General features: G+C 39.8%; 1 protein-coding gene across 1 annotated transcript in view; it reads right to left on the reverse strand.

Moving 5' to 3' along the window:
• The window catches only part of DAB2 (DAB adaptor protein 2), a 66,388-nt gene extending 43,441 nt beyond the window's left edge, over positions 1 to 22,947 (reverse strand). The window contains exon 1 of the mRNA XM_036759865.1: positions 22,762 to 22,947. The gene's annotated coding sequence lies outside the window, so the exon portion shown is untranslated. The remainder of the gene's footprint in view (positions 1 to 22,761) is intronic.
• Positions 22,948 to 24,694: the final 1,747 nt, after the last annotated feature.

Below are 24,694 nucleotides of genomic sequence, written 5' to 3' on the forward strand. Positions count from 1 at the left end.
TCAATTTTTTCATCTTTTTGTAGGGTTCTCATTAAGGCACAAAGATAAACAATTTTCACTAATGTTAGAGACTCATGCAAATAGACTCGAGTCCTGGGTTATACTTAAAATGAAGGAAAGAGTATGGACTAAATGGTCTCTAAGGTCCTTTCCACACAATAATCAATGTGGAGGGTGTCCTGGTGTAAGGAGTGACCTGATTTCAGTCCTTGTAGGGCTTTTCTGCTTATTTGCTATAGCCTTGGGCGAGTCATTGAATCTCCCGCTTAGGTTTCTTCATCTACAAAATGAAGAAGCTGAAGTAGATGGCCTCCAAGGCCTCTTCTAGCTCTAACTTCCAAGATCCTAGTCTAAGCCCTTCATTTTACAGATAAGGAAGGGAGCCCAGAGAGGTAAGGTCATTTTCCTAAGGTCACACAGGGAGTAAGAAGTTAGGATCAGAATCTTTCTTACTAAAGGCTAATTTTGGAACCATGTGTATAGAGTTAATAATATTAGACACAGAGTCCAACTATTTAAGCTCTCATCTAATTGATCTCCTTGTCCTAAATATTTTTCCGCTCCACATAAGCTGCCAAAATGAGTTCTCCTTAAGTGCAGGTCTGCCCATGTCACCTTGTACTCAGTAAGCTCCAGTGATTCCCTATCATCAACTCCTCTGTTAGGCATTCCAAATTCCTTGCAACATAATCCCTTTCTATCTCCTTTCTAGTTGTTTTTACATGTTATTACCCTACCAGAGGTGGAGAGCTACTACCTTTTGCACTGGCTGCCACCCCCTCACTCCATTCTTGGAAGGCTCCCCCTTTTCATTTTTGCCTCTTAGAATCCTTGGCTTACTTTGAGACTCAGCTCAAGTAACACCATTTTCTCCAGGGGGGCTTCCCCCCTAAAGGTTAGTGATTGTGGTTCAGTTGTGCCTGACTCTTTGTGACCCCTCTTGGGGTTTTCTTGACATAGATCCTGGAGTGATTTGTCATTTACTTTTCCAGCTCATTTTACAGATGAGGAAACTGAGGCAAATTAAGTGACTTGCCCCAGAGTCACACAGATATTAAGTATCTAAGGCTGAATTTGAACTCAGGTCCTCCTGACTCCAGGCCCTGTGCTCCACTCACTGTGCCAAGGTTATCTTGTATCATCTATTCTGTATGTTTTATATATATCCATTTGGTTACATATTTTTTTTCTTATCTGAATATGTTCCTTGAAGACATAGGTTATTTTTTGCATTTTTTCCTTTGTATCATCATAAATTAGCAAAGTGCCTAGCATATAATTGGTGTTAGCTACGTCACCCTGGGCAAGTCACTTAACCTTGTTTGCCTCGGTTTCCTCATCTGTAAAATGAGCTGGAGAAGGAAAAGGCAAATTGCTCCAGTATTTTTGCCAAGAAAACCCCAAATGCTTGATCAAGTCGTCTAAAATACCAACTGCTAGGTGTTCCAAAGGGAGGTCAGATTAAAAATTCACTCCATTATAATGAGGAAGAAGAAAAATCATCCCTATTAGGAAGGCAAGAGCTTAGGTACCAACACTTGAATATTCTATTATTATAGTTGTTGCATATAAATGTTTAAAAAAATTTTTTTTAAGCTAACTAGTTGACCAAGATGGTACAAATATTTCCTTCTATAAAAGTAGTGGGATAAACTGACCTTTAAAATTTCTTCTCTGACCTTTGATTTTGCAATCTTCATTTTAACAAGTAGTACCAGTTGCATGAAGAAGAACTCTAAGATCTCTCCCCATATTATGTCAGCAAGGCATTTGGAATGCCGTTCTTTGGGAGGCTGGTGTCTTAACTTTCATTTAAGAGTCCCTTACAGGTCAATTTCTGGTATAATTTGATGTGCCGATGTCCTAAAAGGATTAACATTCTTCCTTCCTAATTCTTCATAATAAGAAAAGGGGCTGATTTCCCACGACAGGGCTTGAGACATCTATTTTAAGGGAATCATTTGTAGGAACAGAATATTTTTAGCTATTTCAATATTATTAATAATTGATACTTTATTCAATATGACGTTCTCTAGAGAACTTTCGTTTATGACTTTGAGTGAGCCACCCTTTCATTTGATAAGATGCAATTTATTTATTACAGAAGCATTTATTAAGTGTCAATTATATAGCATATAAGAGGCAGCATGATATACTGGTATGAGAGGAGCCTTGAGACTCAGGAAGAGCTGGGTTTGAGTCCTGCCTCTGACCTATGCTAGCTGTGTGACCGTGGACCACCAGCCATATGCTCGTAGAGCTAGAGGGTCCCTCAGAACCCATCTAGTCCCACCACCCACTTTACAGATGGGAAAACTAAGGTTTAGGGAGGTAAAGGGACGCCTTCTAAGTGTCCCAGGCAATTCATTGTTGCATAGAAGTTACTTAGTTGTATCAGTGGAAGAAAAAGCAATAGGAATTTACAAATCATATGATACAAAGTAGAATGTGATGGGACCAAAGGATAAATCAGGGAAGGCTTCACAGAGGAGAAAGCAGGTGAAATTAGCTTTGAACAAAAGATTTTGCTATGTAATAAGGGAATATGTTCTTTCTAGGCATGTCTGATGTCTTCCTGACCACACAGAAAGAGAAACATTGTTTTCTAGTTCAATCATTTTTCAGGCCTGTCTGACTCTTTGTGACCCCAATTTGGTGTTTTCCTGAGAAAGATACTGGAGTGGTTTGTCATGTCCTTCTCCAGCTCATTTTACAGATGAGGAAATTGAGGCAAACAAGGCTAAGTGACTTGCCCAGGGTCACACAGCTAGTCAGTATCTGAGGCCACATTTGAACTCCAGTTTTTCTGATTCTAGGCCAGTGCTCTATTCACTGAGCCACACCTAGCTGTCCCTAGAAAAAAAGGAGAAAGACTAGGGAAAACACCTTACAAGACTGAAAAAGAATAACTATGGCCTACATCACGGCTGTCCAACCTTAGGTTTTTATTGAAACAATAGATAATACATTTTAATTTGCCATTTTAGTGAGAGCTCTGTGGTAGCTTGGCTTCCTTTACTAAAGCACTTAGGTAAATTTCTATGCTTGTAGGCAGACCACATAAATGGCCGTGTGCCGCATTTTGGACAGCCCTGGCCTACGAACTCAAACAGAAATAGATCCCTGGCAGCTGACTTGAAAAAATCACAAACTCACAAATCAGAAATTCACAAAAAATCACAAACTCACAAATCAGAAATTCACAAAAAATCACAAACTCACAAATCATAAATTCAATCACCTATGTTATGTCGTATTTTTATTTATTTTTGTTGACTGTTTTCCACTTACATTTTAATTTGGTTCTATTTCCTTTAAGAGTTTTGCCTGTTCTTGCTGGCTCTGATTTTGACACTTCTGGCCTAGAATACCTAAAATAGATTTTGAGATGGAGGAGCTGGGTTCAAATTCTGACTCTTCCATCTATTACTTGTGTTACCTTGAAAAAGTACCATAACCTCAGTGTATCCTATTGTCTCCATCTCTAAAGTGAAGGAATTGGAACAGATGATCCCTAAGTTTCCTGCTAGCTCTATGTCTGTGATCCTATGAATTTAGAATGTCTAATTTCTTCCCAAGGGATGGATTATCCATTATAAAAGTAACAGGTTCTTTTCCCCCAGTGAAAGTTCATTGAGCAAGTATATTTTAAATATTCAAAAAAAGAAGGCATTCACTAGCTTTAAAAAAAAAATGCAAGGGCCCTATCGATTTGATCTTGCTTTAAGTTAAAAACAAACAGATAGTAAGAGTGATTTGATCCACATAACTGTCATACTTTATACCGATTAGTGCAAAAGTTCTCTTCATAGATTATAGATCTAGCCCAAGGGTTCTTAACCTCTTCTGTTTTGTGGTCTCTTTGGGTCATCTGGTGAAAACCATGGGACCCTTCTTAGAACCATGTTTTTAAATGACATGTTATACAGTTATCATAATATTAACAGTTTAAAGACCCTGAGTTAAGAACCCCTGATCCAGAAGAAAGGACATCAGAGTCTACATCCAGTCCAACTCCCTCATTTTAAAGACGAGGAATCTGAGCTCTAGTCCAGGTTAGTTAAGTGACCTCCTCAAAGTCACACATACAAGCAAATACCAGAGCTTGGATCTGAATCTGTCTCCAGCACTCTTTTTATTGTGTTATTCTGTCTCCATTCTTTTAAAGACTAGAACATATCCAACATTTGTCCTATTCACTAAATACTTAATCAGTAAGCATACCTGAGGTTGATAAAGTTACACATCCTACGTAAGTTGACATGACTCATATTTAGAAGAAGAAATTGGCTAAGATTTCCCATGCCCTTGGGAAGCCTGCCCAGATAAAGCAAGAAGGATTGAGGGTTCCAGCCTCCATCAAGCAACCCTACTCCATGGCATTGATTTCAAGTTTTCCAGCGCAGGTAGTGTTTTTATTGAGCCAGTGCTCAGATGCACCATGCCAACACACACTAAAGGGCAAGCAACTTCCTGTGTATAGACCACACTGTCATTCTGAACCACCAAGCTGGCTTGGTCACCAGTCCTTTTGCCCCTGACAACATATTCAGGTTGTTTCCACTGAACTGTGACACAGACCTCCTTCAACAGGGTCTAGTTAGCCACCATTGGAATGTGTCAATATGGGGAACACTAAGTGAAGCAAGTAATGAGTCAGTCTAAAGTTTTCTTGGTTCATAAACAGCTTAGTGTTTAAGCGAGATGTTCTATGTCTTTTCAGAGTCAAACACACCCTGAACCATTAAAGTGCTTATTGAGGATTACTGACTCCCCAAGCCACGGCTAGCCACACAAGACTTTATCTAATCAAAGCTAGGGTTCATCTATTTACATGATGTAGTTTATGACCCACTCAGTGACTGAATGAAAAGGATGGTGCACTGAGCTTCAGACTAGAGGTTAAGCAATGGACCTGAGCTGCGGGGTTAAACGTCTGTGTTTTTCCAGTCACCTATTCTGTGAGACATTTATAGCAGTAGAAGACTCAATTAGATCATTTGTTTCCTCAGCTGAACACTGTAGTTCAGGGAAGCTACTTAATCCAATTAAAAAAAAGTGAGTCTGCAAAATTGAGGATTTATTCTTAAGTTTTAGTGAGCAGAACAGGCCATCTTGGTACTCCCTAGTTGTCCAGGTAGTATTCTTCTTTTTACCATTAGAGATCATAACCTGTCCTCACTGTCTCATCTTGGGTGTCATGTTTTGTGATTTGTGATTGTTTGTGTCATCCCATAAGCCCTGCATAGGGAAGCTCCCCAATATGCTGGAGCTTACTTCTTGTTCTTTTTAAGAACATATAACTTGTGTTATATTGATGCTTAAACTCACATGAATTTTCTGTCCTCAAAAAAAAAAGCCACCACATTTAGAACAGTGATGCTTTTCTAATTGACAGCATACTTTATCAAGCTCAAACTAGTAAGTTATAGAGATATAAGCTGGTAATCTCTAATCCAACTTCACAAAAGCTTCTTTGAGAGGGGTTCTATTTAGTTTATGGAGAAATTTAGCAAAAATGAATTGTATGCTACCTTAAAGTTCAGTCTGTGCTTAGAATTTCACAGAAAGGTCAAGGTTATTAGGGAGTCGTTATTTCTCACTGCTGTGGTAGAGTGTGGCAATACTTTTTAATGGCATTTGTAGGTGTCAGAATACCAACTAAATTGCCCCCTGTGCTCTGATTACCCTGCCTAAAAGTTAGACCACTCCCTTCTTTGTATATGAAAATTGTGGCAATATTTGAACTCCTTATGTTGAATGAGCAAACGGCCTGGAATGAGAACCTTAAGCCTAAGCTAGAATTTACTTGGTGAAGAATGAGTAAAACTTTTCATTAAATATCTGTGAACAAGGTAACTTTTCATGAAAACTAACTCCCCCAGAGGAATCCATATCTTCTAAAATTTAGGCTAATAAGGATCGCACCAGGTTTTACTTGTTTTTTGGTACTGTTTCACTCTAGCAATCACGATCAAACATTTATCAACTGCCATGTTCAAGGCACTGGAAATAAAAGGACACATATGCATACAAACACACACACCCCAGTCCCTGTCCTCAAGGAACTTACTATATTCTACTTGGAGGGGCTGGGACAGAAAAAGCAATTCCTTAAAAGCAAAAGAGAACAACTTTCTCAGTTATGGGTTCAATTTTCAGTCCGTGAATATGTCAAATAGATGAAAACGAACTTGAGGATTCAGTAAAAATCAAGCCAGTGCACCTGACAGCCTCTTCCCCCACTCCTCCCTGATGAATCTCTACCCTTAAGGCCTTTAACTTAGTCAGGTAAATTATCAAGATGGGCCACAATCAAGCACTTTCTTAATTATTTGGCACCATAGTTCAAAAAGGGCTTGAGCTTAGTATGAACTGGAAGGGTTAGAAAGTGGGCATTGGGGCAATAAACCAGAAAGACAAAGTGCTAGAAGAGTAAAGGAGGCCTGGGCAAAACATTGTAATCTAGGTTTTATGACTCCATCTTTAAATTGAGATGATAGTTGTGCTACCTACTTTAGAGGGTAACTGGGAGGAAAGTGTAAGCCTAGAAATGTGATGTAAATGCTCACTTTGAAGACTGGGGCCTATACACCTAGGTAGGAGGGGAAAATGCATTTCAAAGGCCTGGGTGTGTAAGGCGAGTTGGGAAAGTAGGAGGTAGGTAAGGATGATCGGACTGGTCTGGAGCAAAGTTCATGGGAAAGAGCAACAAGATTTAAGATTGGCGAGATAAATTGTGGGGTTCTGTCCTGTGCCCTATTTCCCACTCCACCCCACATCTTGGTAAACTCATTAGCTTCCATGAGTTCAACTGTCATCTCTTTGCAGACAACTTTCACATCTACATCTCGAACTCTGGTCTCTTTTGAACTGTTCTGCATCACAAATTGCTTATTCAGTGTCTCCAACTGGATGTCCCATAGGCATTTTGAATGTAACATGTCCAAAACAAGATGCATTATCTTTTCCCTCCCCTCTTAACTTTCTTGTTCCATCATCCTTCCAAATCACCCGGGTTCACAACCTAGAACTCATCTTCAACTCTTCCCCCCATCCCACATCCTGTAAGTTGCCACATTTTGTCAATTCCACTCCAAACCATCTCTCTACTCATACCATAACCACCCTGATTCAGGCTCTCATCACCTTTCACCTAAACAACTTCAACCTCCTCATTGATCTTGCTATATGCAGTCACTACCCTCTAATCCACCTTCTATTTCAGAGTGTTTGTAGGCTGGAATAGAACATCACTTGGAGAATTTCATTCTCTCAGCTCATCTTCCTTTCCCAAGCCCAGAGCTGATATAAACTAGGAAAGCATATGTATGTTGCTCATTGTAAGTTACCTTCCTGGAGGCATGTTTAGATAGATCTGTTTAATTAGTTACTTACACCCTCAAAACCAAAAGTCTAGGTCAAGCTGAAGCTTTCCATTGGAAGTGTTCTGATCCCCACCACAAGGATTTATATGTGATTTTTCAAATATGGAAAGTTCACCTCTTGCTCCTTAATGTTGTTTTCACTTGTTAGCTACAGCTTCCCAGTTTGGTGAGACACAAGGGCATCTACGTGTTTCCGCTGATTTATGTATGATTCTTATGAACAGAGAGAAGCATTGGCAAAAAAGATTACTTTCCTCTATTGCTAAGTAAAAAAGTCCAAGAGCCACTCATTAAGGAAGGATGCAAGATATGGCTCTGTTATCTCCTCAACTGTCAGAATACACCATCAGACCTTCACATTCACTAATGCCCTTAAATGCGTGAAGATGCATTGGGTTAGTGCAACTCTGTAGGTCTACTGAAATCTGGAAGAGTGAGCAGAGACAGCTAATACTGTAGCTTATATAGATACTGGCTTTTGTGAGAAGAATGAAGAATAATTTGTTGGCAAGTGTGGCAAATGTTGCCAATGACATTGTCCCATAGGTATGAAGGTACTGTGTTTAGGATCATCTACACAGTTGAAATGGAGAATTACTTTTCATTTCATTCCTAGCAATTTTATTCCTTTAGGAGGTGACAAAATATTGACATTGATCATCTTCAATTCTAGAGACATCAGGCAGATTAACAAGTTCCAACACCTGTTCCATTGAGTTCGATAGCTATGCCAAAAGGTACTCAAAAGGTATCACTTTTCAGGCCTTACTTAGTAAATCAATGCCTGAGGCAAGGTAGAAATCTATTAAGACACTTGTATATCTGCAACCTCAATAACTTGCTTTCTTTAATTTGAAGAATATTCTTGCCCAGTTATCTATAGTGCCTTGCACAAAGCAGATGCCTAATATCTGAGGTGAACTAAGGACTCGCAGTTTTAGAGTTGGAAGGGACCTCTAGTCCAACCCATACCTAAAAGAAATCCCCACTGCAACACACCTGGCAAGTGGCTTTCCAGTCTCTGTTTGGCTTTAAGACCTTCAGGAAGGGTTGAGGTAGCACATTCTACTTTTGCACAACTAACTGCTATGAAAAAAATTTTCCCCTGACATCAGTCTCAAATTTGTCTCTTTGCAACTTCAACCCATTACTACTGAATTTGCCCTCAGGATCAAACAGAGAATGTTCATTCTCTCTCCCACGTGATAGCACTTCAAAGTTTTGAAGACATGTTATTAATCTCCCTCCATCCCTAAATTCCTCAGTCTTTTCTCTAAGGCTCTTTCCATCCCAGTCCTTTGGACATTCTCTACCTTCTCAGCATTCTTCCAAAATTGTGGTGCAGAGAACAGAATGCAATACTTTCCCAATGTGGTTGACCAAGGGAGAGCAGTAGTAGTAGTAGTAACAAATTATTATTATTAAAATAGCACTTTACACTTTGCAAATTTGATCCTCACAACAACCCTGGGATGTGTTCCCATTTTACATATAGGGAAACTAAAGCTGAATGAGGTTAAATATAATAGCTAGTTTATAATTACTTTAACATTTACAAAACTCTTTTTATGTGTTATCTCATATGATCCTCATAACAGCCCTGTGAAGTAGGTGCTATTATTAATGATATGCCCAGGGTGACAGCTATTAAGTGTCTGAGGCAACTCATGTCTCTATATCCAGTGCTCTATTCGCTACAAGACCTACAATACAGAAAGCCTATCATCTCTTCATTCCTGGAAGCTGTGCCTCTCTAAGTGTAGCCTTAAATTTCTTTGCTGATTTATAGGCAAAGCTACTAACCCTACAAAGATTGTTAAAAATAGTTACTGCGATATCTGTGTGCAGAAGCAAAAGGGTTACAATCTACTCCACAATAAAAGCAAATGTAAAATTTGAGTTTTGAGCTCTTCAATTTTTTTCTCATTAAAATTCAATATCTATTTTATATTTGCAATGCTTATGTATTTTAATTTTGAGGTAACTGGCAAGGAAACAATGCCTTTGTAAATTGGAAATGAAGTATATTAGTATTTCTACCAGATTGCCTTTGTAGTGAGGGTTCCAAACACTTGGATACTAACATCTCACTGTATATATGGTACTATGTGTTTTTTCTTGGCATCGAAAATTCTTGTGAAGAGATTATGTTAATTTATGTATTAAATTATCTTAAAAAATATAGCCTTAGATTGCATTGTTCTTTTTGGCTGTTACACTACACTTCTAACTTATATTGAGTTTGAAATCCACTAAAGCCCCAAACCATTTTTTCCAGATGAACTATTCTCTAATCATACCTCCCTCATCCTGCACTTGTGAAACAGATTTTATTTTATACCTATGACTGTACAGTTATCTTTGTTGAAAGTCATCTTATTAGATTCAGCCTAATGTTATAGCCTATTGAGACCTTTTTAGATTCAGTCACTTAGTGAGTTAGCAATTCCTCCTAGTTTTGTCGCCTGCAAAAAGCATGCTATCTATGCTTTTATTAAAGTCATTGATAAAACCATTCAACACATTAGGTTCGGTGCACACATCCCATAGAAAACCCACTGGAGACCTCTTGTTAACTTGACACCAAATCCTTAATGACTACATTTGGAGTTCTGTCATTTACCTAGATGCAAATCTAACTGAAGCATTATCTAGGGCACATATCTATCTTTGCAAGAGCTTTAATATGACAATTTATCATACCAACCACATCTTCTACCAGAAGCCTTTCCTAATCTCTCAAATCTAATGCCTTCCCTCTGTTTATCACTTCCTATTTGTTCTATTGATAGTTGTGTGGCTGACTGTGAGCTCCTATGTGTCAAGGACTGTCTTTTGCCTTTCTTTGTATCCCCAGTCCTTAGCACAGTGCTTGTCGTATAGTAGGTGCCGCATAAATGCTTATTGATTGACTTTATGAATCACTTTGCTAAAAATCTAATTGAAATTATACTGATATGATTTATCTACTTGTACGTATTGGGTGAATTAAATTGAAAATGTCTTGAAGCATGTTAGTCTACATAATGGTTGTAAGAATTTAAGATCGTCACTGTCAGCCTATGATAACTTGTCAACCGAAGTAGCTGGATGATGCAGTGGATGAGACACTGGGTCTCAAGTCAGAAAGACACAAGTTCAAATCTGGATTCAGACATTTAATAGCTGTGTGACCTTGGGCAAGTCATTTAATCTGTTTGCCTCAGTTTCCTCAATTGTAAAATGGGGATAATACTAACACCTACCTCCCAGGGTTATTGTGAGGACCTAATGAGATATATCTAGTGTTCAGCATAGTGCCTGGCATGTAGTAAGCACTATACATAAATGTTAGTTATCATCCTTATTATTGTTATTTTAATTGTTAATATTTTCCTAATGTGATGTCACTGCTAGGAAATGAAGGAATATGGCACTCTCCTGCTTATATTCATTTGATAATCCAATAAAAATTTTAAAAAAGAGAGAGACAAGTTTGGCCTGATATAACCTGATCTTGATGGAGCCATGCTGGGATTCTCTGTAGTCCTTTCTTTCTTTTCTAGTTCAGTAATCATTTATTCAATGATCTATTCTAGAACTTTCCCAGGAATCAAAACCAATCTCATTGGCATATAGTTTGCAGATTTTTCATTCCTTTCTGTGTGTTTAAGATTGGGACATTTGGTTCTCTCTATTCCTACTGTTCGTTTCTTATTTTGTAGTCTTTCAAATATTACTAATGGGGGTCATCTACCAGTTCTTTTATTATTGGAAGATGTAGCAGATCCTGGCCGGGTGACTTGAATTGATCAAAGGATTCTACTTACCTCTTAGCTCTTATTCACTTATCTTAGGCATCAACTCTGGTAGCCATTTTTTTTGTTCTGTCATTTCCAAAACAAAAGTTATTCTCCTTGGCAAGGAGAATAAAGCAAACTACACAATCTTAAACACTGGAATACATTAATTCTTCAGGCTATGCTCTCAACCTTAAATTAAAAAAAATAAAAAACCGTGGTCCTAAATCTGCATTTCTCAAAATATGAAGAGGAGAGGAAATTATTAAATAGCTGAGGAAACGTAGGCTGGAAAAGAAGAGCCTTGGATTCAGGGGATGTGTTAAACAAGCAAAGATGCTATAGACCACCTTGAATATTTGATGACCTCTCACAAAGAGAGAGTAGACCCATTACGTTGTTCAAGAAGGCAAATTTAAGATGAAAAGAAACAGATTTTGATTTAACATAGGAGCAAATGTCTCTCTCCCCCTCCCGGTACCTCCTCCCCACTTAGAGATATTTGATTGAATGAATTTTCTTGCTATGAACTTCATGGCTCTGAAAGTATTCAAGAAAAGGCTGAACTATTTGTCAAGGATTTTGGAGAGGATCTTTGCATTGGAATGGAGGATAGTCTATAACCTTTCTTCCCACTATGAGAGTTATTGGGAACACTGAGTATATAATCACACCAAAGTCCCAATTTTTTGATATATACTAAGCAAGTAGGTCTGTTCCTAGTTGAGGCAGACAGAATAGGGAGTAGGGGTGGGGAATAGAATCTATGGTTTTGTCTTATTTCTATTGTCTTTTTGGTTGTATTTAAGTATAATATTGAGTTTAAAGTACACTCGGGTTATGGAATGTTTACTAACTCTTCTATTTCAAACCATTAGTCCAAATTAAGATAGTTTCATGACCTCTCTTCCTCTTCACAAAACCCAGCTATCCTAAATCAGTCACAAGTGACCTCTTCTTCCTTACAGTAGTGACAGTATTTTGATACCTAAATACAGTATCTGGCCATGTCTCCTCTAGATTAAAGTCTCCATGGAGGGCAGAGAGACTGCCTTGTATAACTTTGTATTGCTTGTGCCACCTAGCAGGCATGCAAATACTCGTTCGGTGAGATTTTGCTTGTGGTGGTAGATAATCATGGACATTTGTCCAGTGTAGAAAGGAAAATTTCAAAAGAAAAAAAACCCCTTAGGACATACAGCTGGTGTGCTCTGAGCACCTCATGCCTAGATTGCCATAATAGATTGGGTATGGGAAGGGAGACAGTATGTTACTCTACTATACCCTGTTCTCTGCTTACTCCCACTATGAGGAATAATAACAATTTATTAGTGTCATTTATTTATAAATTAAATGAGGGCACAAAAAAATGAAATACTCCTTGCCCTCAGGGAGTTTACAATCTATTGGGTGAGGTGGGGATACAACATGCTCACAAGAAGTAGAAAGTAATTTGAGGTGAAAAGGCCTCCCTCACTTTTATTATGCCTCTCCCCTACTTGAGAACCTACAATAGTTCCTTATCAACTCAAGGTCAAACTCTCCTGGTTGTGGAACCACATGTCCCAACACATATAGGATCATCCACTCTCCTGAACATATTTCTTCATAGCTCCATGCCTTTGTTCATGTGGTCTCTTTCTAGATGTCTAACTCAAGTACATTCTTCAAGATCCTCCTTGAGTCATATATTTTTCATGAAACCTTTCTGGGTGAGAGATGTCTGGGCTACAAGTTCCTTCTTGATCCATCTTCCCCAGCATTTGTCTATACACGATCTTGGATTTATTGTTTTGTATTATTCCCTAGTAATTTTATTTACTTTTGTATCCAAGCAGACTTTTTTGTAGGTAGTAACCCTTCTTGTAAAATTGAATCTCCTATGTGAACTTCATTTGTGCTTAAATCTATAAGGGATGATAAGGCTTTTACACAAAAACTACATTTGAAGAGGATCGAACAAGATGCCATGAAAGGTAATTGCTAGTAGTGTGTCTTTTGCAGCACGTAACCCAATGCTAAGCTTAAAAGAGTGTGGTAAATTTTGGGTTGGACTCTTAATATTGAGGTCTTGGATACTAAGATACTTTTCTATCATGAAATCAATATGCAGTACAATATACAACTATCAGTCCCTGTTTTACTCCTATTCATGGTGTATTAACAGTAGCATTTCACATTAAATCAGAATGGATTCTCTACTTGAAAAATGTGTGACTCCCCATGACTCTAACAAAAATTAAGCACAAGCTTCAGGCTGGTATTCGAAGCTCTCCCCAATCTGGTCCCAGGCATCCATCTCATATTTTTAATTGAATTAAATCCTTAGATCTCCCTTAAACATTTTGGCTCCTTCCTGCTTGTTCTTTGTTCATGCCATTTTCCAGCTACCCTCTTCTCCACCTAATAAGGAAACTGACATTTATCTAGTACTTTGCATATAATCTCCCAACCACATAGTGCATAGAGAGCTGACCTCAAAGCCAGGAAGACTTGAGTTTAAATTCTACCTGAGGCACACAGGTGGGTAAATTGCCTAATCTCAGTAAGTTACCTAAGATACCAAGGTTATAAGTTGAAGAGAAGATTCTAAATTCCATTGGTAAAGGGAATTTCTTCATCTGGAATTTCCTTATACCAAAGAAATCACACTAGTCCGCATAGGTACCTCACACTATAAATGAGGAAACTAAGACTCAGAAAGGCTGCCCATCATTACCCAGCTAATGAGTATTGGTGAGAAGATGGGCACCCAGGACTTCCTCATGTTGTCTCTCTATTGAAATCATGATTTTAACCCAATTCAAATACCACCACCCTGACCATCCCAGGTAGAAGTGAGTTCTTGTGTCTGCAGTCTTACAACCCTTTGGGCATACTATGCACATAGCACTTGAATAAAATACTATATGCTTTGGGTCGTGTCATACTCCCTACTTGATTATAGCCTCCTCAACTTCTTTATACCTCCTCCCATCACTAGCACAGAGTCTCTTCACAATAGATATTTCACACATTGGTTGAATGGTATCTATCACCAGTAGGCTGCAGAAGAAATTTTATAGATATTAAGTTGCCAGTTCATTATGTAAGAATCATTACAGTCCAAGACATTTTTCCTATCCCAGATGTTAATCTGGACATTTTGTTCAGCAGGACTTTTAATACTTTTGACAGGAACATGGCCTTTTCAGCAATTATGGCTTTCCAGCCGAACCAATAACATGGATGCAACACCCATGTCTGTACTGATACTCAGGAAGCTAAACAGAGGTTACACTAAGCTGAATTCTATGCCTTCTAACAAGACACACTGGTTAGAGGAGATTAGCGTCACTGTATGTCTGCTGGATGCTTTTGAAGGGGAGAAGGTTTGTTTTAATTACTTTCTGGATGTGTCTGAAGGTTTAAACTGCTGAGAAAGCCTTGATGTGGGACTTTTCCTGGGGCAAAGCAAAAAACACTTACTTGTGTACCTGTAGGTTGGGTACTGGGTTAGCCACAAGGGGCTTCTAACACTCTTGTCAACAAATTCATGAAGGCAAATTGACGAATTATAAATAAGACCAAGGTACCTGAAACCAAATGAAAACTCAACATTTTCTATATATGTGTCATGACTATATTCTCATAAGATGTTATTAAAAAGCAGAGCAAAAAAAAGAAAAAGAGAAATTGAGAAAAAGTTGATAACTGTTTAGGTTACTGCATGCTTTTAGTAAGTTTCTAAGAATACAATGGAAAGCATCTAATTGGACGGCATGCTGTCCAAAGTGAGAGCATTTCCAAGTTTTGATAAAGGAGCGCATGGTATTTCAAAGGTCTTCATATGAGGAGCCCTCATCCTGAAGTTTGTAAACTTAATTTTTTTATATTTTAGTTAATTGTATCAGTATAATTGGTTTCTTTTGGAATACTATCTTTTATTCATTTAAAAACATTATCTTGAGGATAATGGGGGAGGGGGGAGGCCCATAAGCTTCACCCAACTGCCAAAAGGGTCCAGAACATAAAAAAAAGTTACATACAATATACAATGACACCAAGGAGAAGTCAAGGAGTTCTAAGGCCCAAGGAATAAGGTTGATTAACGAATAAGTAACTCTGGTCTAAATCATCTGAAAAATGGAAGTTCCTAATTTTGATGTGTTTACTGAGGAGTAAAGAGCATATTCTTCCCCAAATCATTGCAACTGTAGTCACTAGGTATTCAGTAATGCAAGTTATTGATTCAACAATCATTCAATAAGCAGGTACTACTGCAAAGCCTAGTATTGAACCCGGGGGGAGAGGAAGAGATTAGGACATTATCCTTGACTTCAATGGGGTTTACAATCTATGCCCTAATCTTCAATACTTTATTCCCCTTTGGAAGTATGATGTGAAAGAGGTCCAAGGATTTTTGGGGGGTTTTGATTGTTTTTTTTGGTGGGGGGAGAGGGGCTTAGCAAGATTGTCAGATTATTCTATATAATGCTAAGAAACTCAGGTTAGTCACCATTCAAAAGAAATGATTACGCCACACACAAGAAACATGAATTTCGTAATAGGAATAGGCTATGAAGATAGCTTAACTAGCAATTAAATTCTAGATTCTTAAATGTCAAGAAGGCAGGGATCTTGGAATTTCTACACTTTGTATCTCTCTAGTTCCTGGAACTATTTTCTGAACAGTGTAGGCACTTAATAAGAATTTGTTGAATTGAATACCAAATATGCCAGGAAAGGTAACTAGTCTGGACGCCTACTTGAGTCTCTCGTCTGCCATTCCTACATTGTCAAGAGCTGATGGAGTATGAAATTGGCACATCTCCCATCTTTGCTTGAACATGAGCTGCCACTGTGAGGGGAATAGTGGAAAGTCTATTGGGAATTCCAGGCATGCTGGTGTTTTTCAACCCTAGTTAAAAAACCCTGTTTTTTAAACAGATCTGGACACACTTGAAATATTCCCCTCCCTACTCCATAGAGTAGTTAGTCAAAATTGTATCCTCAGTCCTTAGCACAGTGCCTGGCACACGATAATAAATAAGATGGATTGATTGCTCCCTAGAAAAGCCAACTTGTCTAGATTTTCCAATTCTTAATGCACCATAACTTTAACATGGAATTACCTCTAGGTAATTATCCCTATCGATATGAGGAGTCAGAATAGTCACAAAAGAAAACCAAAAAAAACCTTACCTTTTTGGCTTGTATTGTAATTTCATACACATTCTTTCATGTCTCCCAGAGAGGTACACAGGGTATATTAATTTTGTTGATGACGCAGGAAGAACAACTAAATGACTTGCCTCAGGACACACAGACTAGCCAGTGGCAGGAGAAAGCAATGAGTTAGTCTCACAGCTCTTCTTTGCCTATTATAACACTACCTCTCTTGGTTTAAAAAAAAAATCAAATAACCCAAACTCCGCCCTCTCTCCTCCACCCAAAGCATATTTGAAAGCAGATTAGACATCGTGATTTAGTTATCTATTCTACTGGAGGTCATAGATCTTAGATGTAGAGCTGGAAGGAAACTTAGAGGTCATCTAGTCCAAACTCTTAATTTTACAGATCAGAAGAACTGGAGGGCTAGGAGGTTAAGTGACTTGCTGAAGGTCACCCAGATAATACGTGGCAGAGCTGGGATCTGAACCCTGTTTCTCTGACTCTCAATCCTGTGCTTTTCCCAGGATTTACACACACACACACACACACACACACACACACACACACACACACACGCACGCGCACGAACAAAGGATGTTCCCTGACCCAAGCCCTGATCGTTAATACTGGGCTTGGAATCATCAAAATCAAGGTCCCAATCCTTCCTGAAACTTACTATGCATTTATGTTCTATTAAATTGGGACAAGAATACTGTGTTATACAAACTTTAAGGAGGTACATCGTTGCATATGAGAGTCAGTTACTTCTGAGGAGAGGAGAGAGAATCTAGAGAGAAAAACTCAAATTCCAGCACCACTTCTGACACGTACTAGCTGTGGGACCCTGGGCAAATTGTGGGATTTCTCAAGTAGCTCAGGCAACCCTTTAAGACAAAACAGATGCCAATCTTTACCAATAGAGGAAATTTTCTAATATGAAGTTGAATCTAGTTTACAACTTTTTTTCTTGCCCCATCCCCAAAAAGCTAAAACCACACCACTGAATACATATTGCATACCACTCCTTCCCCCAGACTTCTTAAAGGAGAAATAAGGCACTGGCACCTCCAATACTAAGAAATGAAGTAACACACATTTTCTCGTGAGTGAGGGATATGCCATCATGCAGAGGTGGAGGGGGAAGGGGAAGGGGAAGAGAGGAGATAAAAGTCAATGCTTGACTCTGTGGTTTGTACAATTTTGGGCTTATTTTAGGTTTAAGTTAAAATAACCAGCACCTTAAATGCACTTTTTAATTGCCTCATCAATTTTTTAGTTACCTAAATTCATCCAGTTTGCTGCTGTCATCCCATATAGGGCTATCACTCGTACCTTTGGCATTTTTCCTAACAAGATTTGTCTCTCTTTCTCTTTCAGTCTGTTCTCTCCTTAGAAGTGAAGTCAGTCAGAATCGCTTAAGTGCTGCAGCTGATCCACGAAGGCAAAGAAGCAAGGTGAGAAAAATGTCCATGCTGAGGACATGACAAAGCAGTCTGGTTGTGCTAAGCTGTGTGCTTTGGGATAGGTCAGCAATCACATGGAGTAACATAGAGGCTGTAACACATCTACTTCAGAGTGACACAGCCAGTTTCGCCAGCTTGAGTGTGATGCAATAGCTTTAACCAACTGGGGGGGCCTGTTAAGGACACATCACTGAGATTCCCTGAACTTGAAAACCTCTCCTACCTAACTTTCTGGGAAGTTACTCTCCCACCTTCTCTCAGGGATTATTCTTGGCTTAGCCCCAGTTCTTTCAGATTTTTGCTTCCTTATGCCTTCAATATAGTTTAACTTGTTGCCTCACTCCAAAATGTAAGCATGCACCCAGCTGTTCCTCCTAAGCACCAGTGTCTTGAAGGCGAATCCTTAAGGTACACTTAAGTCATTAGGTACTTTGTACAAATTATGGGAGTGGGGCTTAGCCCCAAGTCCCTTTCTCTTATCAGGCCAGCTTTAATTTTGGTCCCCGAAGTCCCTTGGTGATCTTTTCCATCTCGTTTGTTAAAAGGTTTTCTATTAGAAGGAAAAACATTATGAAGGTAATAAAACAAAGGAGATGGGGAGGGGGAGAGTGGACAGGGAAATGGAGATTCTAGTTCCACTTGCCAAAAGTGTCACTCTCATTTTAGGTCAGGAAGTGATTTGTTCGGACTCCCTCTGACTCTGCAGTAACAGGCTTTCTTCAAGGCTCAGAAAAGGATGCATGAAAAGGAGCTATCCTTGGCCATGTGCCCTGCTGTGTAGGCAGACCATCACTCCACAGATGGCTAGCCTAGTCATTGCAATTAATATGGGTGGTCCTCCGTTTCCTTACTCTTTCTGTCCATTGCAGGTTTTTGGAGAAGGGACTTTTTCTTTTTCTTTGTATGCTGTTATAGGGATAGGTGTAGGGGAGAGGAGTAGCTTGGCAAAATGTAAGTAGAAAGGATCACTTAGACCATAGAGAGTCCTTTGGACCACAAGCAAAGAGACTTTTTGTCTGGTTTGTACCAATGTGGAGGACAAATCTGCTTGCCTTGTTAATATTAAAATGTTTGAATGCTTGTCTTTATTCATCGATATATGATGCCTAATTATGGAGCCTTAAAAAAAATGAGTATTTTGCAAAGAATAGCTTTTATTTACTTGTATAGTGTATATATATATATATACATATATATATATGTATATGTATGTATGTATATTTATAGTGTGTGTGTGGTGGTTGGTTTCTTGCTCCATACATGTTCCAGGGGGTTTGCCTGTATTACACTCCCTTTCCTATTTCCCAGGCACTGATACATGATCCGTACTGCATTAAGATGTATGCATTAAGATTAAGAGACTCCATGCTGTATTTGAAAAAACAATGGATTTGGAGTTAAATGACATTGGTTAGGTTCTCAGTCTGCCATGGTCTAAGTGACTGGCTTTGCACAAGTCATCTTCTCTGGGCCATGGCTTCTTTATGTTTAAAATGAAGGGCATAGATAGAGTTACATAGAGCTGGAAGGGACCTTACTCCCTTAAAAGTCATTTAATCCAATCACTTTATTTTACAGAAAAGGAAACTGAGGCCCAGTAAGATTGTGAGTTGCCCCAAATCACAAAGGCAGAACTTTGATTTGAATATATATTCTTTCACTCTCAATCCAACACTCAGAAGTTCCTCCCAACTCTAAACAAACAAACAAACACAAACAAGGACTCTATGATCCCAATGGCTATGCTTGCCATTTAGCCACCTCGAAATCAAAAGGCATCCCCCCCCACCCTTCCACCTCCTTAGTAGATTAGAATGCTGGACTTCTCGGGTTCCTAATGCATCCATTAGTTTTTTTGGTGGGGTATAGACCCACTATTTAAAAATAAACAAACAACAAATCTAGCCAAAGCACACCAACTCCTACCATCATAGCTAATTTAAGTTTCTGGTTGAGACTTTCTTCCAACTCTGGAATTTCAATGGCCTTGGTTCAACCTTAGCATTACACTGCAGAGCCAGAGAGCATTTTAAGATACCACATTCTGTAACTCAGGTGTTTCATATTGCCATTCTGCCTATGCTCAGAAGGACAGACAACTGCATGTTTCTGCAGCAACCAGCTCAGTCTTCCAAGTCAGACCCCAAGCCTCTCCAGCTTTGTTCCAAAGATCAGTAGGGCAATGTCCAACCACTGCTGAGTTATCAGTGTCCCAGGAATGAGGTTTTTCCTCCAAATGACTGAGCATTTCGACATCTTAGTTTTTGCTACTAAATAGCACCAGAGTAGGGAAAGTCTGAAAGGCTGAGATTTAGAGTAGAGGAGATTGTAGCCGCAAGCTAAATCCGTTAAGGGTAGGCAATTTAGTATTGCTAAATTTGAGTTTACCAACACCAAGTGACAAGAATGAAAAATTGAAAAAAAAACCAGCACACACACACACACACACACACACACACACACCCATAGTCACTGCCTTGTGAAGAGGCCCAAGTCTCCCCAAAACATATTGCTAGCCAGAATCCAAAATGCTAAGCATGTGTTTTCCTGCCTTCTCTTGATCTCTAGGTAATAAATAGGGAGGAATGACTTAGAAGCCCAATAAATGATGTTGGCAGCTAGCCGGTCAGCAGGACCCAGAAGTTGCCAGCATCCCTTTCATACCAACGAATTGTTTTAGAAACCATTGAGAATGTAAAGGAATAGAATGATGCAAGCCACTGAATCACAGACTTAGACATCATCTAGTCCAATTCCCTCATTTTATAACCCAGGAAAATGGAGAGCCGAGGGCATTTAATGACTTGCCCAAGGTCACACAGGCAAGTGACAGAACCAGAATTCCTAACAGAGCTTGAAGAATGCAACTGCAGGGAAGTTTAGATTTTCAATCTTAAACTAGGTCTTGAGCTCAGCAGTTATTTTATAACATCGATATCTATTCTTCACTAGTTGTATTTTAAACAAGTCATTTAACTTACATTGTAACACTTCCCCTCCCTTATCTGTAAGATATAGGGGTTACCTGGGCCTAACTGCTCTAGAAAGTTAGATTAGATGGGGTGGGGGGGAGGTACATAGTTACATACATATGCACATACACAAACAACACACACACACACACACACACACACAGCCACACGAACACATACTTGAGATTAAGGGAGTAGATGAATAATGAGGGGTTTGGATAAATTACTTACAACTTCAGAGAAAAGATGTCAAATCTAACTTAAGATAAAGATATTTGAATTTTAAGAAAAAAAAAACAACCAAAGATGTCCTCAACAAAGAGCATCTACCTTAAAAAGGATTGACTATTAGACTGTACAGTAATCTTTTCATTTTGCCTTCTTAGGAGAGGATTGACTAGTCTATTTTGTTATATTAATCTTGAGGATCCATGTTGTTCTTCCCCAAACTCTCTCTCTCCCTCCCTTTCCCAAAAAGGATTAAGGAAGAAGCTGCAAAGATCTCCTGTATTTTCAAGCTCCATAAAATTTTATCTTCCTCATTGTGATTGAAACCCATCTCAGAATAGTGACAGGGCCCAGAACAAATAAATGTGGAGTCACCACAAGACTTCTGTTGTAAGATGCTTGTCTTAGATCCCGTGTCAGCAATCTGTGTGGTGGTTTCTATATATGTTCCCCTCCCAGTCTCTCCATTTTAAAAGAGGAAGGGGGAAAAAACAACCACCTGGCACATGTTCTTTCCAATGTGGGCAGGAAAGCTTATGTTGGAGAAACTATAAGAAAAGCATACTAATACGTCATTTTACTCTAAGAAAAGCTACTTAAGACTGTTAATCCGATACTTGGGGTATGATTTCCCCCAGCATTTTTCAGGTTCTGTCCTGGCTATTCTTGGTTGTTCCCTTCCCCCACAGTGACAGGGGCCAAGAAGCCCCATCAAGGAATTTTTATGGCAATACTGATATTTTAAAACCTAAGATTAAGCCCCCTTCTCCACTCAGTCACTCCCTGCCTTTCCCTTCTGCCATATTAAAGTTATTCATTGGCGGAGAGAAGCTAGTTTCTGGACCTCACGTTTAATTTGGGAGGGGTTGCCAGAATTCCCTCCCTCTAGCTAAGGCTTCAGTCATTAAAAAATAATAATCTCAGCAAAGTTCTGAGCCTAAAATCGAAGGCAGAAAGCACGCCGTAGCCTGTGGGGATGTTAAAAAGAGACACCTAATACCAAATAGCAGTGGAAACCGCTACATTTATAGCTGGCTGCCGAGCCTTTTTTTTTTTTTTAAACCCCGTTCCATTTCCCGTCCCCCCCCCCCACTTGCCCCCTCCAGCAGAGAGCCCACCGGCCTCAGCGCCATCCCCATCCTGGAGGCTGCTGCTGCCGCAGCGGCCAGGCTGCTTCAAGCCTTCCAACCAGTCGGTCCAATACCTTCGGCAGCTATTGTCTTAGGAACCACCGCAGCACGAGAGAGCGAGACAAAGTTCAAGAATGTTCAGTCCCCGCGCTTGTCACTTTTAGCTAGGCAGCCCCAGAGCCTCACAAACCAGGTCCTCCCTCTTTGTTAGGCAGCGAGCAAAAACAAACACGTCGGGGAGCTAATTAGGCAGTCATCGGAGGGAAGGAAAAACCACCATCAACAACGGTGGCTTTCTAAAAGCTGCCGGCGTCCGCCTGCCCCTTCCCTGGACAAGGCAGTCAGGGATTTGGTGTCAGTTTCCTTCCTTCCCTCTGTCCCTCTCCGCACAGCCGGGTTTAAGCCCGAGCTCCGAAGGTGAGTTCATTCACCACCAGTCCTGTCTCAATGCCAGGCTACAGGACCGCCCGCTTCCACCGCACGTAGTCAGTCTTCTTGCTCAGCTCGCTCCCCACAGCCTGCGCTTCCAAGAGGGCCGGAAAAACCGAGCCCAAGCCCAGCTCCGGACCTCCAAGAAGTGAAAACGGAGAGCAAGGGTAGGAAAGGAAGGGGGCGGGGGGGCGGGAATGGGGGAGAAAACTACTCACAAACTAGCTCCTTTGGGCTCCGAGCATGATTTCTTTCCCCACTGCTTCCCAAACCCTCCGCCGGGCGGACTGGCCAACCCCGCGGGCCGGTTAAATACTCGGTTGTACGCTAGACTCCCGAGCGGAGCTAGCCACTCCCAGGGAGAGATATGGTTCTAATCAGATGCTGGCAGCTGAGGACTCCCCAGGAATGCGCTGTGATGTTTTTGCTGCTCCAGCTTGGTTACTCCCCCTCAACGTGTCTGCTGAGTCTTCCAAACTTAACTGTTTATTAACTCCTGCCTAAGCCACCAGAGGATCTCTTTCCCTGCGGCGCTGGGACTCAGCTGGGGGCAGGGAAAAATCCCAGCAGCATAGCTAGCTCTTGGGTACAGTCAGATTTATATTAGGGGCTCGATGTAAAAAGGCCTCAGAGCAACATTTCAGGTAAGGGCTTGCGGGGTGGGAGTTGAGGACAACTTAAACCCCTCTGTTGCAGCTCGAGGTGATGTGGCAAATCAGCTCAGCCTTGGGCTGCATGGCCCTTGCAACAAAAGACTGTCTGGAATCCTGAAGTTCTGGCTAGTAGAAGTGGGATCTCGCACCTATTGAATACAGAGTCTTTAAAGAGGCTCTACCCCTTTGAAGGACAATACTTATTTCAGAAGTGGATGAGTTTAAGGGAGTGTGTTTTTGTTGGGTGGGTTTGTCATATAAATTTATGCAAATATACTTATACATAGGCACATGTACAGAAGACATTCCATATATGTGTGTGTGCACAAGCACAAAATGATATTATACGTGTAGGCATAACAAAAACAGCCCCTCTCCCCACATATCCTTTGTAAACGATTTCGCCTCTTATTTGTAGCCTAAACAGTATATGTGCACTGTATCAACAAAAATTAGGTGATTTATAGAACGCTACTGTGTATAATGTATGTGTTTGTATATATGTATGGATAATATAGAGTTAGATGTGTTGAAGACAATCAAGGGGTTACCTCTGATTGATTTGGTGAGACCTCCAGTTCGCTCGAGGAAATTTCGGAGAGTGGAAAGGGGACATTGATTCTCCTGATCATTCCTGATACATGCACATAGGTTTTTCTTTGAGATTTTTGAATCTGTATAATAATACATGGAAAATAATGTATAGTCCTAGAGGAAGGATTTTTATCTTAAAATGTATTTACCTTATTTCATAAAGCTAGTTTTATAACAGGAATGAAAAAGAAAGTTGCATCTTTAGGGAAATTGGTATAGAAGTTACTATATAATGTTGTAAAGCTGACACACAACCCACACCACTAGAAGTTGTGTTGAAGAATGCCTTAGACAACAATAATAAATCATTATCAGTTTACATGGCATTTAAAAACATTTAATGTAGTCTTTCCAATTATTTTATTCACTTAATACAACTTGTTTAGAATGCCATACATACTCTCTTCCCCTCCCCCACAGAAACTAGTGATCATGCTTTGAAATGTGACTACTATACAAGCAACATAAAATTATATCAACACTATTTGCTTAAAATTGTTAAATCATTATCTGAAGAGATATTCCATATGAAAAACTTTTTTTTTTCTCTTTGTGTTCTCTCTGTTTTTATCAAAGCCAAGTTTCATGATGTTTGGTGAATTAGATAATTTGAAACCATGCTAAGAGACGATTGTTTTGTTTTATTGACCAAATAACCCAGTGGATAGTGGATGTGCATTTCACCTCTGGAGGAAGACTTGGGAGGAGGGAGTAGGGTCAACTCTGGCTCAAGTCACATACAGTATGTGTTTTGTGGTTTCAGCTTAGTCCTGACTATGAAACCACTTTGTAATTTGGGGTAGCTCAGTGTGACTGGCAATCTCCCTTCTGAAGAAGGTCAAGCTTGGAATAGCAAGGGTGTAGGGGTGGAGAAGAGGGTCAGGAATGAGGTGGAGGAGCACAA

Source organism: Trichosurus vulpecula, chromosome 1 (assembly GCF_011100635.1).
Source record: "Trichosurus vulpecula isolate mTriVul1 chromosome 1, mTriVul1.pri, whole genome shotgun sequence".
Taxonomy (NCBI): domain Eukaryota; kingdom Metazoa; phylum Chordata; class Mammalia; order Diprotodontia; family Phalangeridae; genus Trichosurus; species Trichosurus vulpecula.